A 20,024-nucleotide genomic window follows, 5' to 3' on the forward strand; every position below is an offset into this window, starting at 1 on the left:
GCAGGTCGCCTCCCCACATTCAACGACAAGCAGGTCGCCTCCCCACATTCAACGACAAGCAGGTCGCCTCCCCACATTCAACGACAAGCAGGTCGCCTCCCCACATTCAACGACAAGCATGTCGCCTCCCCACAAGCAGGTCGCCCTCAAATCTCACCACAGGGGTCCCCCAAATAGCCTGCAGCAGGTCACCCCTCACATGCAGGTCGCCTCCCCACATCCCACCACAAGCAGGTCACCCCCACATCCCACCACAGGGGTCCCCCAATAGCTTGCAGCAGGTCTCCCCCCACATCTACCACAAGGGTCCCCCCCAATAGACAGGAGGTCACGCCCTCCCAAAACCCGACCACAAGCATGTCGCCCTCAAACCCCACCACCAGGGTCTCCCCAATAGCCAGCAGCAGGTCGCCCCCACTAAAAGGGGTCCACCCCGTAAACAGCACGTCACCTCCAAACCCCACCACAGGGGTCCCCCTCAATAGCCAGCAGGTCACCCCCAAACCCCACCACAGGGGCCTATCAATAGCCATCAGCAGGTCACCCCTCCACAAGCAGGTCGCCCCCACTAAAAGGGGTCCCGCAACAAGCAGGTCGCCTCCCCAAACCCAACCATAAGCAGGTCACCCTCACTAAAAGGGGTCCCCCGCACGCAGGTCGCCCCCAAATCACACCACAGGGGTCCCACCATAGGGGTCACCCCAATAGCCAGCAGCAGGTCTCCCACCCCAAACAAGTCACCCCATAAGCAGGTCACCCCTAAATCCCACCACAGGGGTCCCCCCAATTGCCAGCAGCAGGTCCCCCCCCCCACAAGCAGGTCACCCCCCACTAAAATGGGTCACCCCCAATAGCATGCAGCAGGTCGCCCCCCCACAAGCAGGTCAGGGGTCCCCCAATAGCCTGCAGCCCCCCTCACACAAGCAGGTCGCCTACCACAGAAGTCCACCACAACAGCCAGCAGCAGTCCCCCCCCCCACAAGATCCCACAATAGCCAGCAGCAGCGGAGCCCACCAAAACCCCACCACAGGGGTCCCCCACAATAGCCAGCAGCAGCGGAGGCCCCCAAAATCCCACCGCAGGGGTCCCCCACAATAGCCAGCAGCAGCGGAGCCCACCAAAATCCCACCACAGGGGTCCCCCACAATAGCCAGCAGCAGCGGAGCCCACCAAAACCCCACCACAGGGGTCCCCCACAATAGCCAGCAGCAGCGGAGGCCCCCAAAATCCCACCGCAGGGGTCCCCCACAATAGCCAGCAGTAGCGGAGCCCACCAAAACCCCACCACAGGGGTCCCCCACAATAGCCAGCAGCAGCAGAGCCCCCCCAAATCCTACCACAGCGGTCCCCCACAATAGCCAGCAGCAGCAGAGCCCCCCAAAATCCTACTGCAGGGGTCCCCCACAATAGCCAGCAGCAGCGGAGCCCACCAAAATCCCACCACAGGGGTCCCCCACAATAGCCAGCAGCAGCGGAGCCCACCAAAACCTCACCACAGGGGTCCCCCACAATAGCCAGCAGCAGCGGAGCCCACCAAAACCTCACCACAGGGGTCCCCCACAATAGCCAGCAGCAGCGGAGCCCCCCAAAATCCCACCATAGGGGTCCCCCACAATAGCCAGCTGCAGCGGAGCCCCCCAAAATCCTACCACAGGGGTCCCCCACAATAGCCAGCAGCAGCGGAGCCCACCAAAATCCCACCATAGGGGTCCCCCACAATAGCCAGCAGCAGCGGAGCCCCCCAAAATACCACCACGGGTCACTCCCCACACAGACAAGTAGGTCGACCACCACAGGGCCTCCCCCCAATAGCGAATAGCGATCGGCAAGTAGCATTTTTCACCCTGAAACCACTGACCTCCATGGTGTCCACAAGCTGTCATGCTGCTTTCCTTTGCCGCCTTGGAGAACACGCCCCCTCCCGATAGGACACGCCCCCCGGAAATGACGTCACACCTGGAAGGAGCCCATACACTCTAGCATCTACCCAGGAGGCAGAGTGACGCAGGGAGAGGAGAGGATAAAAAGCAAAACGCGCGAAAGCAGGGACAGAGAAGCGCGGGAAATCTCTGAGGAGAGGAAACTGCAGCGCAGTTGTCGTGTGTGTGCAGGCTGCAGTGAGACTTGCTGGAAGCAGGGGAAAAACGTGCAACAGACACTGCGGGCAATCACCAGAGCCCCCAAAAAGAGGCGCATTCGTCGTCAGCGACCCCCCAGGCAGAGGGGTAGTGCTGATCAGCTCAGGGACAGTATTACCGCGCTCCCCGGGAGCATCTTGCCACAGAGTGCTCCGGATCCTCCTGGGTTTTTCTTAGCTGTGACTGATACTGATAATTCTGCTAATTCTCCTCCAAAAGACTCCTCTCTGGACATGGAAACGGTTACCCCGGATCAACGCCCGCCTGCGGGAGGTAACGCAGCACCGCAAAAGACATTCTGGACTCGAATCTACACCTGGGTTCGACGTCGGAGGACGCCGCCTTCCCTCACCACTAGGACTACGTCGCTGACGGAGCCTCACCACCGGGACTACATCGCTGAGACAGCACTGATAAGTGAACGTTGTTGACTTTACCTTAGTAGGAGAGGTACTAGTGAGGCGCGGCCGCGTTCTTCGGGTATAGTTCAGGCCTCCTATATAGTAGTTAGGATTTACTGTGATATTGTATACTTGTACTCAAGTTCCCTGTGTGGAAAACTGTTGTTATATTTTTGGGTTGGAAGTTAAAAGAAAAGTTAAAAACGCTGTTTGCTTTCTGGCTCCCATTTGTCCCTGCATCCTTCTTTACCTGCGGTCTCTACATTTGGCGTAGTCGGCAGGATGCAGGATCCAAAGAGGGAGCCAGAAGATATGGAGGATGGGGCTGGCCCGAGAGCGTCTCTCTCATTGGGGGCCATGTTGAATAACCTGCCCAAACTTAATGGGAGCAACATGTTGTTGTGGAGTTGGACTGAAAGGATGCGGGGGCTGCTGAGGATGCATCCTATGACCCCGGCCCTGGAAGCAGAGGTGGCCATTATGGCCTTAGACGGAGAGGCCCGAGATTCAGTGATGTTGAGACCCCCCACAGAGCGGAATACTTTTACCGGGGTGTTAAATGTGTTAGAGGGGACGCACGGGGATCCCACCGACGTGGGAGAGCTGCGGGCCCGGTTGTTTGGACGGCGACAAAAAGAAGGCGAGACTGTCACTCAGTACATGAATGCTCTGCAAGAGCTAAACATTGCAATCGTGCGGAAAGATGGTATGGGGATGGGACATGTTGACGTGACCCTGCGCGACCAACTGGTGACGGGACTGCGAGATGAGTTGACCAAACAGGCTCTACGTGAACGAGTGCGGGTCGACCCGCGCCTGACTTTCTCCGACATAGGCAATGAGGCCCGCACCCGGGAGCAAGAGAGGGGGGTGACGGTCCTGACAGGAGAGACTCGGGTTATCCAGACCGCTGCACCAGGAGGGGGTGAGCCGTCGTGGGTTCAGGAGATGCGGCAGGAGCTCAAACAAATCAGGGACGAACTGGCTGAAGTTAAAAAGAATGCGCGAAGCCCAAGGGAGCTACCCCGGGGGCAAGGGTCTGGGAGTCCAGCTCGTGGCGCTCGTCCAGGATATTATCCGGTCCCCGGTGCTTGCTATGGTTGCGGGGAGGCAGGACATTTCGCACGGGAGTGCCCCCGGAGAGGGAGGGCCTCGTCCCGTCAGGCGTTAAACTAGAGGGCTCCGAGCTAAGGGGACGACGCTCGGAGCCAGAGTCCCCGCGGATGAGTGGTGAAAGTCCCGGAAATTTGGTTGCCAGCTGCCCCCTGGTTTGGGCAGAGTTTGAAGGGCGGGCTGTCCGTTGTCTGGTGGACACCGGGTCCCAAGTCACGACTATGCCCGAGGCTTATTTTAGAAAACACTTTCCTTTGACAGTCAGACCCCAATGGGGTCCCGTAATTCGGTTACAGGCCGCCAATCAGCTGCCCATCCCAGTGGAAGGGGTCACCTGGATGCAAATATCTTTATGTGGGAAGGACCTGGGCCGCCGGGGGGTTGTGTTAACACGGGGAGATCCCGGCCCACAACATACTGTGACCTTGGGGATGAACGTATTGAAAGATTTTGGCAGTTTTCTGTTAGGGGAGACTACGCAAGAGACACTCAATCAGTGGGGGACCAGTACACCTCAGGGCTCCGTGTTCAGACAGTTAGTGAGGGAAGTCCGAGTACAAGAGACCTGTCAGGAGGGAGACATACTAGGGAGAGTAATTACTTCCCCGACAGCAAAGGTGACGTTCCCCCCAGGACAGACTGTTATATCCCTGCCCATACGAGCTCGCATCCCTCTAGAAGGAGTACAAGTACAGATTAAGCCCACCTTTACATCCCCTTTGCCCACAGGACTGCTGGTGGCCCGATCCCTGGCTACTGTTAAAAATGGGGCCGTACCAGTGCGATGTGTGAATGTGGACGAACACGATGTCGTGCTACGGGTCCGAAGTGAGATGGCCAAAGTGTTACGACCTTTAGAAGTGATGCCCCCTCCAGATACTTTGCAGTTAACGGTGGATTCCCCTGATCCCTGGATGGTCAGTGTCCGGTCTACGCAGGATCCTGAGCCAATAGCGTTTCGAAAGGGTCAAACTATTCTGGAGCACATGCGGACGGAATTGTCGGGCCTGGATCCATCACAGATCTCACAAGTGCAGCGACTCCTTGGACATTATGCTAAAGTGTTCGCACAACATGAAGATGATTTTGGCTGTACCACGGCCATCGAACATGGAATTCCGACCGGAGATACAGTGCCCATCAGGGAGCGGTACAGACAGATTCCCCCGCAGATGTACCAGGAAGTAAAGACGTTGTTAGGCCAGATGCTACAAAAGGGAGTGATCCGCGAGAGTCAGAGCCCGTGGGCTGCCCCGATCGTGCTGGTGCGGAAAAAGGACGGCACGCTCCGGTTCTGTGTGGACTATCGTAAGCTAAATGCATGCACCGTCCGAGACTCTTATCCACTTCCCCGTATCGAGGAGTCTCTCTCCGTGCTGGGTCGGGCCAAATATTTTTCCACCTTAGACCTAGCCAGCGGATACTGGCAGGTCCCGATGACAGAAGCAGATCGTCCTAAGACAGCGTTTATTCTTCCCATGGGACTATTCGAGTTCAATCGAATGCCGTTTGGGCTGGCCAACGCTCCAGGCACCTTCCAACGATTAATGGAGCGGTGTCTGGGGGATTTGAACTTCGAGGCCACTCTCATTTATCTGGATGACATCATCATCTATGCTCCAACATTCGAGGAACATCTGTGCCGACTGGAGCAGGTACTAGACCGGTTGCTGAAATATGGGCTTAAGGTGAAGCCCCAGAAGTGTCACTTGTTCCGGGAACAGATCGAGTACCTGGGGCATGTGGTGTCCGCCGAAGGAGTCCGGCCATCGCAGGAGAAGATTGCCGCAATCCAGGAGTGGCCCACACCGGAGACCGCCAAGGATGTACGGGCGTTCTTGGGCCTTGCTGGGTACTACCGGCGCTTCGTGAAGAACTTTGCTCGCCGTTCTCACAATCTACAAGTCCTGCTGAAAGGAAGCTCCCCCAAGGAACGGGGAAAGAAGATACAATGGCAGGAGCCACAAGAAGCAGCGTTCCGGGACTTGAAGACAGCTCTCATGGAGCCGCCGGTGTTGGCTTATGCGGACTTTTCGCAACCGTTCATCCTACACACCGACGGCAGCTCTCAGGGATTGGGGCCTGTGTTGTCTCAGGTTCAGGATGGGCGGGAGAGAGTGATCGCCTATGCGAGTCGGTCTCTTCATGACTCTGAGTTGAACCCAGACAATTATAGTTCTTTCAAGGTGGAGCTGCTGGCCGTGGTGTGGGCTATGACGGAGCGGTTCGCTGAGTACCTGGCCGGTTCCGAGGTGCTGATACGCACGGATAACAACCCATTGGCACATCTGGAAAATGCGAAATTGGGTGCCCTGGAACAGCGCTGGGTAGCCCGGATGGCCAAGTACAGATACCGTATCCTCTACAAGCGAGGAGCGGAGAATGTTCATGCTGACGCGTTATCTCGTCTGCGGAAGAACCCCCCAAGAACTAACCGAGATGAGGAGCTGGAGGGAGAAGAAATCTCCTACGCCATCGGGGGCGCTGCTCGGACGGCTGTGAGCCGGGAACAGACCGGGAACGGAACGGCTACAGGACTGTTGGTTCAGAGTCGGGACGAATGGATACGGCTGCAACAGGAAGACCAGGAACTAGCTCCATTGCGACAGTGGATAACGAATGGTCTCTTGCCCGTGAGAACCCCTGGACAAACTCTCCCGTCAGACCTGAACCTTCTTCTGCGGCAGTGGGAGCGCCTAACTCTTCAGGACGGGCTCTTATGCCACTTAACCATGGCTCAGGCAGATTCCGAGCCGACCTGGCAGATGGTCTTACCAGGGCCCGTGGTGGCCGCAGTTGCTAAAGAAGCTCATGAGTCCGGGGCACACTTCGGAGTGAAGAGGACGTTTAAGTGGCTGCGAACTCGGTTCTATCATCCTCGGCTGCTTGCGGAAGTACAAACTGCTTGTAGACAATGTCGACAATGTGAGCTAACCAAGTCACCGGAGGAAAGGGCGCCTGTGCAGAGCATCACGACGTCTGCCCCTTTTGAAGTATTAATGATAGACTACATTACCATTGGAGCAGCGCATCAAGGCTACGAACACTGCCTCGTTATGGTAGATCATTTTTCAAAATTCGCGGTAGTCACCCCTACCCGTGATCAGACAGCTGAGTCGGCGGCGAGCGCTATCTGTAAGAACTTAATTCAAGTTTACGGCTGTCCGAGGCGAATACATTCGGATCAAGGCGCCTGTTTCTTGGGCAAAGTCATGGAAGAGCTGCATCGCCTCTACGGCATTGATAAATCACGCACCACACCGTATCACCCCCAGGGAAATGGGGCTTGTGAGCAGTTTAACCGGACTTTGCTTCAAATGCTGCGTGCGCTAGAACAAGATCAGAAGGCCCGCTGGCCGGAGTATGTGTCTGACCTAGTGTGGGTCTACAACAATAGAGTTCATCAAGTCACAGGACGCACCCCGTATGAAGTGGTCTTTGGGCGCCCAGGAAAAGGCATGACAGATCTGGAACTGTCTTCGGAGGAAGAAGGCCCCCGAACAGGGATGGCTTCGTGGGTGCGTGATCATCAGCATCGGCTGCAGACCTTACACCGACTGGTACACACTCGAATTCGGGAAGTGGAGCATCGGAGCACCCCTACAGCAAAACCCCCAGAGTTCCGGCCAGGTGATCGAGTACTCGTTCGAGAGCAAAGACCGCAAAACAAGTTAGACCATCGTTGGGAAAAAACACCCTATCGGGTGCTTCGCCGTATAGACCCGCATGGACCTGTATATGAAGTGCAGTCTGAGGCCCCCGGAAGTACAGGTACTCGCATTCTTCATCGCAACATGCTCCGGTTGTGTCGCTCTGTTGACTCGGACACCCCGGAATCCGCAATCAGGGAAGAGCCACCTACGACTGAGTCCCCCAACAACCATTGGTGGGATGAAGAAGATGATGAAGAAGAAGAACGGCGTCAAAATACTCTCCCTATCTCGACTACTACACTACCCCTGACCAGTCACCCTTCCGCTGACGACATTCCCCCAACACCCCCTACACAAGGACCCGAGCCACGACGTTCTGAACGTTCTACTGCCGGTAGACCCCCAACTCGCTACAGTCCTGACTTACACACTAGACAGACCCAAGTGTGGAACAACCCGTCAGATGGGCGACCTGTCAGTGCGAAGGCCTCGCCCGGGGACTGGCGAGCATACAGGGTGGGGGAATGTAGGGGACAGGGACCTGGTGAGCTGTGCAGACGGGTGGAACCATTGTTGCCGGGAGTCGGGGTTCCGGGGGACAGATTTGAGGGGCGCATGGGAAGCCAGGCTCATGTGACAGGAGGCAGAGTGACGCAGGGAGAGGAGAGGATAAAAAGCAAAACGCGCGAAAGCAGGGACAGAGAAGCGCGGGAAAACTCTGAGGAGAGGAAACTGCAGCGCAGTTGTCGTGTGTGTGCAGGCCGCAGTGAGACTTGCTGGAAGCAGGGGGAAAACGTGCAACAGACACTGCGGGCAATTACCAGAGCCCCCAAAAAGAGGCGCATTCGTCGTCAGCGACCCCCCAGGCAGAGGGGTAGTGCTGATCAGCTCAGGGACAGTATTACCGCGCTCCCCGGGAGCATCTTGCCACAGAGTGCTCCGGATCCTCCTGGGTTTTTCTTAGCTGTGACTGATACTGATAATTCTGCTAATTCTCCTCCAAAAGACTCCTCTCTGGACGTGGAAACTGTTACCCCGGATCAACGCCCGCCTGCGGGAGGTAACGCAGCACCGCAAAAGACATTCTGGACTCGAATCTACACCTGGGTTCGACGTCGGAGGACGCCGCCTTCCCTCACCACTAGGACTACGTCGCTGACGGAGCCTCACCACCGGGACTACATCGCTGAGACAGCACTGATAAGTGAACGTTGTTGACTTTACCTTAGTAGGAGAGGTACTAGTGAGGCGCGGCCGCGTTCTTCGGGTATAGTTCAGGCATCCTATATAGTAGTTAGGATTTACTGTGATATTGTATACTTGTACTCAAGTTCCCTGTGTGGAAAACTGTTGTTATATTTTTGGGTTGGAAGTTAAAAGAAAAGTTAAAAACGCTGTTTGCTTTCTGGCTCCCATTTGTCCCTGCATCCTTCTTTACCTGCGGTCTCTACAGCTGCACTGTTTTTGGGGTCCTGTGGCTGCACTGTATTTGGGGTCCTGTGGCTGCACTGTGTATGAGGACCTGTGTCTGCACTGTATTTTGGGTCCTGTGTCTGCACTGTATTTGGGGTCCTGTGGCTGCAATATATTTGGGGACCTGTGTCTGCACTGTATTTGGGGTCCTGTGGCTGCACTGTATTTGGGGACCTGTGGCTGCACTGTGTATGGGGACCTGTGTCTGGACTGTATTTGGGGTCCTGTGGCTGCACTCTATTTGGGGACCTGTGGCTGCACTGTATTTGGGGACCTGTGTATGAGGACCTGTGGCTGCACTGTATTTGGGTTCCTGTGGCTGCACTGTATTTCGGGACCTGTGGCTGCACTGTATTTGGGGACCTGTGGCTGCACTGTATATTGGGACGAGTGGCTGCCCTGTATTTAGGGTCCTGTAGCTGCACTGTGTTTGGGGTTCTGTGGCTGCACTGTGTTTGGGGTTCTGTGGCTGCACTGTGTATGGGGACCTGTGTCTGGACTGTTTTTGGGGTCCTGTGTCTGCACTGTATATGGGGTCCTGTGGCTGCACTGTATATGGGGACCAGTGGCTGCACTGTATTTGGGACCCTGTGGCTTCACAGTATCTGGCATCCTGTGGTTGCACAGTATTTGGGGTCCTGTGGCTGCACTGTGTTTGGGGTCCTGTGGCTGCACTGTGTTTGGGGTCCTGTGGCTGCACTGTGTTTGGGGTCCTGTGGCTGCATTGTATATGGGGACCTGTGTCTGCACCGTATCTGGGGACTTCTGGCTGCACTGTGTTTGTGGTCCAGTGTCTGCACTGTATTTGGGGTCCTGTGGCTGCACTGTATTTGGGGTCCTGTGGCTGCACTGTATTTGTGGTCCTGTGGCTGCACTGTATTTGGGTTCCTGTGGCTGCACTGTATTTGGGGTCCTGTGGCTGTACTGTATTTGGGGACCTGTGGCTGCACTGTGTTTGGGGTCCTGTGGCTGCACTGTATTTGGGGTCCTGTGGCTGCACTGTGTTTGGGGTCCTGTGGCTGCACTGTATTTGGGGTCCTGTGGCTGCACTGTGTATGGGGACCAGTGGCTGCACTGTATTTGGGGACCTGTAGCTGCACTGTATTTGGGGACCTGTGGCTGCACTGTGTATGAGGACCTGTGTCTGCACTGTATTTGGGGTCCTGTGGCTGCACTGTATTTGGGGTCCTGTGGCTGCACTGTGTATGGGGACCTGTGTCTGGACTGTTTTTGGGGTCCTGTGTCTGCACTGTATTTGGGGTCCTGTGGCTGCACTGTATTTGGGGACCTGTGTATGAGGACCTGTGGCTGCACTGTATTTGGGTTCCTGTGGCTGCACTGTATTTGGGGACCTGTGGCTGCACTGTATTTGGGGTCCTGTGTCTGCACTGTGTATGGGGACCTGTGTCTGCACTGTATTTGCGGTCATGTGGCTGCACTGTATTTGGGGTCCTGTGGCTGCACTGTGTATGAGGACCTGTGGCTGCACTGTATTTGGGGTCCTGTGGCTGCACTGTGTTTGGGGTCCTGTGGCTGCACGGTGTTTGGGTCCTGTGGCTGCACTGTGTTTGGGGTCCTGTGGCTGCACTGTGTTTGGGGTCCTGTGGCTGCACTGTATTTGGGGTCCTGTGGCTTCACTGTATTTGGGGTCCTGTGGCTGCACTCTGTATGGGGACCAGTGTCTGGACTGTATTTGGAGACCTGTGGCTGCACTGTGTATGGGGACCTGTGGCTGCACTGTATTTGGGGTCCTGTGGCTGCACTGTTTATGTGAACCTGTGTCTGGACTGTATTTGGGGTCCTGTGTCTGCACTGTATTTGGGGTTCTGTGGCTGCAATGTATTTGGGGACCTGTGGCTGCACTGTGTATGAGGACCTGTGTCTGCACTGTATTTGGGGTCCTGTGGCTGCACTGTATTTGGGGTCCTGTGGCTGCACTGTGTATGGGGACCTGTGTCTGGACTGTTTTGGGGTAATGTGTCTGCACTGTATTTGGGGTCCTGTGGCTGCAATGTATTTGGGGACCTGTGTCTGCACTGTATTTGGGGTCCTGTGGCTGCACTGTATTTGGGGTCCTGTGGCTGCACTGTGTATGGGGACCTGTGTCTGGACTGTTTTTGGGGTCCTGTGTCTGCACTGTATTTGGGGTCCTGTGGCTGCACTGTATTTGGGATCCTGTGGCTGCACTGTATTTGGGGTCCTGTGGCTGCACTGTATTTGGGGACCTGTGGCTGCACTGTATTTGGGGTCCTGTGGCTGCACTGTATTGGGGGTCCTGTGGCTGCACTGTGTATGAGGACCTGTGTCTGCACTGTATTTTGGGTCCTGTGTCTGCACTGTATTTGGGGTCCTGTGGCTGCAATGTATTTGGGGACCTGTGGCTGCACTGTGTATGAGGACCTGTGTCTGCACTGTATTTGGGGTCCTGTGGCTGCACTGTATTTGGGGTCCTGTGTCTGCACTGTATTTGGGGTCCTGTGTCTGCACTGTATTTGGGGTCCTGTGGCTGCACTGTATTTGGGGTCCTGTGGCTGCACGGTATTTGGGGACCTGTGGCTGCACTGTATTTGGGGTCCTGTGTGCACTGTGTATGGGGACCTGTGTCTGCACTGTATTTGGGGTCCTGTGGCTGCACTGTTTATGGGGACCTGTGTCTGGACTGTATTTGGGGTCCTGTGTCTGCACTGTATTTGGGGTCCTGTGGCTGCAATGTATTTGGGGATCTGTGGCTGCACTGTGTATGAGGACCTGTGTCTGCACTGTATTTGGGGTCCTGTGGCTGCACTGTATTTGGGGTCCTGTGGCTGCACTGTGTATGGGGACCTGTGTCTGCACTGTATTTGGGGTCCTGTGTCTGCACTGTATTTGGGGTCCTGTGGCTGCACTGTATTTGGGGTCCTGTGGCTGCACTGTATTTGGGGACCTGTGGCTGCACTGTATTTGGGGTCCTGTGGCTGCACTGTATTTGGGGTCCTGTGGCTGCACTGTATTTGGGGTCCTGTGGCTGCAATGTATTTGGGGTCCTGTGGCTGCACTGTATTTGGGGTCCTGTGGCTGCACTGTATTTGGGGTCCTGTGGCTGCACTGTTTATGGGGACCTGTGTCTGGACTGTATTTGTGGTCCTGTGTCTGCACTGTATTTGGGGTCCTGTGGCTGCACTGTATTTGGGGACCTGTGGCTGCACTGTGTATGAGGACCTGTGTCTGCACTGTATTTGGGGTCCTGTGGCTGCACTGTATTTGGGGTCCTGTGGCTGCACTGTGTATGGGGACCTGTGTCTGGACTGTATTTGGGGTCCTGTGTCGGCACTGTATTTGGGGTCCTGTGGCTGCAATGTATTTGGGGACCTGTGGCTGCACTGTGTATGAGGACCTGTGTCTGCACTGTATTTGGGGTCCTGTGGCTGCACTGTATTTGGGGTCCTGTGGCTGCACTGTGTTTGGGGTCCTGTGTCTGCACTGTGTTTGGGGTCCAGTGTCTGCACTGTGTTTGTGGTCCAGTGTCTGCACTGTATTTGGGGTCCTGTGGCTGCACTGTATTTGGGGTCTTGTGGCTGCACTGTGTTTGGGGTCCTGTGGCTGCACTGTATTTGGGTTCCTGTGGCTGCACTGTATTTGGGGTCCTGTGGCTGTACTGTATTTGGGGTCCTGTGGCTGTACTGTATTTGGGGACCTGTGGCTGCACTGTGTTTGGGGTCCTGTGGCTGCACTGTATTTGGAGTCCTGTGGCTGCACTGTATTTGGGGTCCTTTGGCTGCACTGTATTTGGGGTCCTGTGGTTGCACTGTGTATGGGGACCAGTGTCTGGACTGTATTTGGGGACCTGTGGCTGCACTGTATTTGGGGACCTGTTGCTGCATTGTATTTGGAGTCCTGTGGCTGCACTGTTTTTGGGGTCCTGTGGCAGCACTGTATTTGGGGTCCTGTGGCTGCACTGTGTATGAGGACCTGTGTCTGCACTGTATTTTGGGTCCTGTGTCTGCACTGTATTTGGGGTCCTGTGGCTGCAATATATTTGGGGACCTGTGTCTGCACTGTATTTGGGGTCCTGTGGCTGCACTGTATTTGGGGTCCTGTGTCTGCACTGTATTTTTGGTCCTGTGGCTGCAATATATTTGGGGACCTGTGTCTGCACTGTATTTGGGGTCCTGTGGCTGCACTGTATTTGGGGACCTGTGGCTGCACTGTGTATGGGGACCTGTGTCTGGACTGTATTTGGGGTCCTGTGGCTGCACTGTATTTGGGGACCTGTGTATGAGGACCTGTGGCTGCACTGTATTTGGGTTCCTGTGGCTGCACTGTATTTGGGGACCTGTGGCTGCACTGTATTTGGGGTCCTGTGTCTGCACTGTGTATGGGGACCTGTGTCTGCACTGTATTTGGGGTCATGTGGCTGCACTGTATTTGGGGTCCTGTGGCTGCACTGTGTATGAGGACCTGTGGCTGCACTGTATTTGGGGTCCTGTGGCTGCACTGTGTTTGGGGTCCTGTGGCTGCACTGTGTTTGGGTCCTGTGGCTGCACTGTGTTTGGGGTCCTGTGGCTGCACTGTGTTTGGGGTCCTGTGGCTTCACTGTATTTGGGGTCCTGTGGCTTCACTGTATTTGGGGTCCTGTGGCTGCACTCTGTATGGGGACCAGTGTCTGGACTGTATTTGGAGACCTGTGGCTGCACTGTGTATGGGGACCTGTGGCTGCACTGTATTTGGGGTCCTGTGGCTGCACTGTGTATGGGGACCTGTGGCTGCACTGTATTTGGGGTCCTGTGGCTGCACTGTGTATGGGGTCCTGTGTCTGCACTGTATTTGGGGTCCTGTGGCTGCAATGTATTTGGGGACCTGTGGCTGCACTGTGTATGAGGACCTGTGTCTGCACTGTATTTGGGGTCCTGTGGCTGCACTGTATTTGGGGTCCTGTGGCTGCACTGTGTATGGGGACCTGTGTCTGGACTGTTTTTGGGGTCCTGTGTCTGCACTGTATTTGGGGTCCTGTGGCTGCAATGTATTTGGGGACCTGTGTCTGCACTGTATTTGGGGTCCTGTGGCTGCAATGTATTTGGGGACCTGTGGCTGCACTGTGTATGAGGACCTGTGTCTGCACTGTATTTGGGGTCCTGTGGCTGCACTGTATTTGGGGTCCTGTGGCTGCACTGTGTATGGGGACCTGTGTCTGGACTGTTTTTGGGGTCCTGTGTCTGCACTGTATATGGGGTCCTGTGGCTGCACTGTATTTGGGGTCCTGTGGCTGCACTGTATTTGGGGTCCTGTGGCTGCACTGTAGTTGGGGACCTGTGGCTGCACTGTATTTGGGGTCCTGTGGCTGCACTGTATTGGGGGTCCTGTGGCTGCACTGTGTATGAGGACCTGTGTCTGCACTGTATTTTGGGTCCTGTGTCTGCACTGTATTTGGGGTCCTGTGGCTGCAATGTATTTGGGGACCTGTGGCTGCACTGTGTATGAGGACCTGTGTCTGCACTGTATTTGGGGTCCTGTGGCTGCACTGTATTTGGGGTCCTGTGGCTGCACTGTATTTGGGGTCCTGTGGCTGCACTGTATTTGGGGTCCTGTGGCTGCACTGTATTTGGGGTCCTGTGGCTGCACTGTATTTGGGGACCTGTGGCTGCACTGTGTATGGGGACCTGTGTCTGGACTGTATTTGGGGTCCTGTGGCTGCACTCTATTTGGGGACCTGTGGCTGCACTGTATTTGGGGTCCTGTGGCTGCACTGTATTTGGGGTCCTGTGGCTGCACTCTATTTGGGGACCTGTGGCTGCACTGTATTTGGGGACCTGTGTATGAGGACCTGTGGCTGCACTGTATTTGGGGTCCTGTGGCTGCACTGTATTTGGGGACCTGTGGCTGCACTGTATATTGGGACGAGTGGCTGCCCTGTATTTGGGGTCCTGTAGCTGCACTGTGTTTGGGGTTCTGTGGCTGCACTGTGTTTGGGGTTCTGTGGCTGCACTGTATATGGGGACCAGTGGCTGCACTGTATTTGGGACCCTGTGTCTTCACTGTATCTGGCATCCTGTGGCTGCACAGTATTTGGGGTCCTGTGGCTGCACTGTGTTTGGGGTCCTGTGGCTGCACTGTGTTTGGGGTCCTGTGGCTGCACTGTGTTTGGGGTCCTGTGGCTGCATTGTATATGGGGACCTGTGTCTGCACTGTATCTGGGGACCTCTGGCTGCACCGTATCTGGGGATCTCTGGCTGCACTGTGTTTGTGGTCCAGTGTCTGCACTGTATTTGGGGTCCTGTGGCTGCACTGTATTTGGGGTCTTGTGTCTGCACTGTTTGGGGTCCTGTGGCTGCACTGTATTTGGTGTCCTTTGGCTGCACTGTATTTGGGGTCCTATGGCTGTACTGTATTTGGGGACCTGTGGCTGCACTGTGTTTGGGGTCCTGTGGCTGCACTGTATTTGGGGTCCTGTGTCTGCACTGTATTTGGGGACCAGTGGCTGCACTGTGTATGAGGACCTGTGACTGCACTGTATTTGGGGTCCTGTGTCTGCACTGTATTTGGGGACCAGTGGCTGCACTGTGTTTGGGGTCCTGTGGCTGCACTGTATTTGGGGTCCTGTGGCTGCACTGTATTTGGGGACCTGTGGCTGCACTGTATTTGGGGACCTGTGGCTGCACTGTATTTGGGGACCTGTGGCTGCACTGTATTTGGGGACCTCTGGCTGCACTGTATTTGGGGTCCTGTTGCTGCACTGTGTTTGGGGTCCTGTGGCTGTACTGCATTTGGAGACCTGTGGCTGCATGGTATTTGGGGACTTGTGGCTGCACTGTGTATGAGGACCTGTGTCTGCACTGTATTTGGGGTTCTGTGGCTGCACTGTTTGGGGTCCTGTGGTTGTACTGCATATGGGGACCTGTGGCTGCACTGCATTTGGGGTTCTGTGGCTGCACTATATTTGGGGACCTCTGGCTGCACTGTATTTGGGGTCCTGTGTCTGCACTGTGTTTGGGGTCCTGTGTCTGCACTGTGTTTGGGGTACTGTGGCTGTACTGTATTTGGGGTCCTGTGGCTGCACTGTATTTGGGGTCCTGTGGCTGTACTGTATTTGGGGTCCTGTGGCTGCACTGTATTTGGGGACCTGTGGCTGCATTGTATTTGGGGACCTGTGGCTGCACTGTATTTGGGGACCTGTGGCTGCACTGTATTTGGGGACCTGTGTATGAGGACCTGTGACTGCACTATATTTGGGGTCCTGTGTCTGCACTGTATTTGGGGACCAGTGGCTGTACTGTGTTTGGGGTCCTGTGGCTGCACTGTATTTGGGGTCCTGTGGCTGTACTGTATTTGGGGACCTGTGGCTGCACTGTATTTGGGGACCTGTGGCTGCACTGTATTTGGGGACCTGTGGCTGCACTGTATTTGGGGACCACTAGCTGCACTGTATTTGGGGTCCTGTTGCTGCACTGTGTTTGGGGTCCTGTGGCTGTACTGCATTTGGAGACCTGTGGCTGCATGGTATTTGGGGACTTGTGTCTGCACTGTATTTGGGGTTCTGTGGCTGCACTGTTTGGGGTCCTGTGGTTGTACTGCATATGGGGACCTGTGGCTGCACTGCATTTGGGTTCCTGTGGCTGCACTATATTTGGGGACCTCTGGCTGCACTGTATTTGGGGTCCTGTGTCTGCACTGTGTTTGGGGTCCTGTGGCTGTACTGTGTTTGGGGTCCTGTGGCTTCACTGTACTTGGGGTCCTGTGGCTGTACTGTATTTGGGGACCTGTGGCTGCACTGTGTTTGGGTTCCTGTGGCTGCACTGTGTTTGGGGTCCTGTGGCTGCACTGTTTGGGGTCTTGTCGCTGCACTGTATTTGGGGTCCTGTGGCTGCACTGTATTTGGGGTCCTGTGGCTGCACTGTGTATGGGGACCTGTGTCTGTACTGTATTTGGGGACCTGTGGCTGCACTGTATTTGGGGTCCTGTGTCTGCACTGTATTTGGGGTCCTGTGGCTGCACGGTATTTGGGGACCTGTGGCTGCACTGTATTTGGGGTCCTGTGGCTGTACTGTGTATGAGGACCTGTGCCTGCACTGTATTTGGGGTCCTGTGTCTGCACTGTATTTGGGGTCCTGTGGCTGCACTGTTCTTGGGGACCTGTGGCTGCACTGTGTATGAGGACCTGTGGCTGCACTGTATTTGGGGTCCTGTGGCTGCACTGTATTTGGGGTCCTGTGGCTGCACTGTTTTTGGGGACCTGTGGCTGCACTGTGTATGAGGACCTGTGTCTGCACTGTATTTGGGGTCCTGTGGCTGCACTGTTTGGGGTCCTGTGGCTGCACTGTTTGGGGTCCTGTGGCTGCACTGTATTTGGGGTCCTGTGGCTGCACTGTATTTGGGGTCCTGTGGCTGCACTGTGTATGGGGACCTGTGTCTGTACTGTATTTGGGGATTTGTGGCTGCACTGTATTTGGGGTCCTGTGTCTGCACTGTATTTGGGGTCCTGTGTCTGCACTGTATTTGGGGTCCTGTGGCTGCACGGTATTTGGGGTCCTGTGGCTGTACTGTGTGTGAGGTCCTGTGCCTGCACTGTATTTGGGGTCCTGTGTCTGCACTGTATTTGGGGTTCTGTGGCTGCACTGTATTTGGGGTCCTGTGGCTGCACGGTATTTGGGGTCCTGTGGCTGTACTGTGTATGAGGTCCTGTGCCTGCACTGTATTTGGGGTCCTGTGTCTGCACTGTATTTGGGGTCCTGTGGCTGCACTGTATTTGGGGTCCTGTGCCTGCACTGTATTTGGGGTCCTGTGTCTGCACTGTATTTAGGGTCCTGTGGCTTCACTGTGTGTGAGGACCTGTGTCTGCACTGTATTTGGGGTCCTGTGGCTGCACTGTATTTGGGGTCCTGTGGCTGCACTGTATTTGGGGTCCTGTGGCTGCACTGTTTGGGGTCCTGTGGCTGCACTGTTTGGGGTCCTGTGGCTGCACTGTATTTGGGGTCCTGTGGCTGCACTGTATTTGGGGTCCTGTGGCTGCACTGTGTATGGGGACCTGTGTCTGTACTGTATTTGGGGATTTGTGGCTGCACTGTATTTGGGGTCCTGTGGCTGCACTGTGTATGGGGACCTGTGGCTGCACTGTATTTGGGGTCCTGTGGCTGCACTGTGTATGGGGACCTGTGTCTGTACTGTATTTGGGGATTTGTGGCTGCACTGTATTTGGGGTCCTGTGTCTGCACTGTATTTGGGGTCCTGTGGCTGCACTGTATTTGGGGTCCTGTGGCTGCACTGTGTATGGGGACCTGTGTCTGTACTGTATTTGGGGATTTGTGGCTGCACTGTATTTGGGGTCCTGTGTCTGCACTGTATTTGGGGTCCTGTGGCTGCACTGTATTTGGGGTCCTGTGGCTGCACGGTATTTGGGGTCCTGTGGCTGTACTGTGTATGAGGTCCTGTGCCTGCACTGTATTTGGGGTCCTGTGTCTGCACTGTATTTGGGGTCCTGTGGCTGCACTGTATTTGGGGTCCTGTGGCTGCACGGTATTTGGGGTCCTGTGGCTGTACTGTGTATGAGGTCCTGTGCCTGCACTGTATTTGGGGTCCTGTGTCTGCACTGTATTTGGGGTCCTGTGGCTGCACTGTATTTGGGGTCCTGTGCCTGCACTGTATTTGGGGTCCTGTGTCTGCACTGTATTTAGGGTCCTGTGGCTTCACTGTGTGTGAGGACCTGTGTCTGCACTGTATTTGGGGTCCTGTGGCTGCACTGTATTTGGGGTCCTGTGGCTGCACTGTATTTGGGGTCCTGTGGCTGCACTGTTTGGGGTCCTGTGGCTGCACTGTATTTGGGGTCCTGTGGCTGCACTGTATTTGGGGTCCTGTGGCTGCACTGTATTTGGGGTCCTGTGGCTGCACTGTGTATGGGGACATGTGTCTGTACTGTATTTGGGGATTTGTGGCTGCACTGTATTTGGGGTCCTGTGTCTGCACTGTATTTGGGGTCCTGTGGCTGCACTGTATTTGGGGTCCTGTGGCTGCACGGTATTTGGGGTCCTGTGGCTGTACTGTGTATGAGGTCCTGTGCCTGCACTGTATTTGGGGTCCTGTGTCTGCACTGTATTTGGGGTCCTGTGGCTGCACTGTATTTGGGGTCCTGTGGCTGCACGGTATTTGGGGTCCTGTGGCTGTACTGTGTATGAGGTCCTGTGCCTGCACTGTATTTAGGGTCCTGTGGCTTCACTGTGTGTGAGGACCTGTGTCTGTACTGTATTTGGGGTCCTGTGGCTGCACTGTATTTGGGGACCTGTGGCTGCACTGTATTTGGGGACCTGTGGCTGCATTGTATTTGGGGACCTGTGTCTGGACTGTATTTGGGGACCTGTGGCTGCACTGTATTTGGGGACCTGTGTATGAGGACCTGTGGCTGCACTGTATTTGGGGACCTGTGTATGGGGTCCTGTGGCTGCACTGTATTTGGGGTCCTGTGGCTGCACTGTATTTGGGGTCCTGTGGCTGCACTGTATTTGGGGTCCTGTGGCTGCACTGTATTTGGGGTCCTGTGGCTGCACTGTATTTGGGGACCTGTGGCTGCACTGTATTTGGGGTCCTGTGGCTGCACTGTATTTGGGGTCCTGTGGCTGCACTGTATTTGGGGTCCTGTGGCTGCACTGTGTTTGGGGTCCTGTGGCTGCACTGTGTTTGGGGTCCTGTGGCTGCACTGTGTTTGGGGTCCCGTGTCTGCACTGTGTTTGGGGTCCTGTGGCTGCACTGTGTTTGGGGTCCTGTGGCTGCACTGTATTTGGGGTCCTGTGGCTGCACTGTATTTGGGGTCCTGTGGCTGCACTGTATTTGGGGTCCTGTGGCTGCACTGTGTTTGGGGTCCTGTGGCTGCACTGTGTTTGGGGTCCTGTGGCTGCACTGTGTTTGGGGTCCTGTGGCTGCGCTGTATTTGGGGTCCTGAGGTAATTTTCGTTTCACGATGAGAATGTTCTGTTTCTCGTGGGGATTTGTTGCTTTCTGTGTGTCGATGTTGCTTGAGGCCACTCTGGGGCCCGGTGACATCACTGACCCTGGTCGTCCGAGTGATGGAGACTTGTGGCCCCTACACCGAATTCCTTGGTTCAGCGAGTCTTTTGCAGGGTCCTCGGCCCCTTGTTTTTCTGCCTCATGTGGAGCAGGGGTCCTGCAGAGACTTGTCAGTAATTACTGAGATAATTAGCATCTCTGACCCTCTGTGCTCATCAGTGAAGCCCCCTCTCCAGTAATCAGAGGGGCCTGAATAGGGCTAATCAGAGGCAGGAAG

This window comes from Ranitomeya variabilis, chromosome 6 (genome assembly GCF_051348905.1).
Source record: "Ranitomeya variabilis isolate aRanVar5 chromosome 6, aRanVar5.hap1, whole genome shotgun sequence".
NCBI lineage: Eukaryota > Metazoa > Chordata > Amphibia > Anura > Dendrobatidae > Ranitomeya > Ranitomeya variabilis.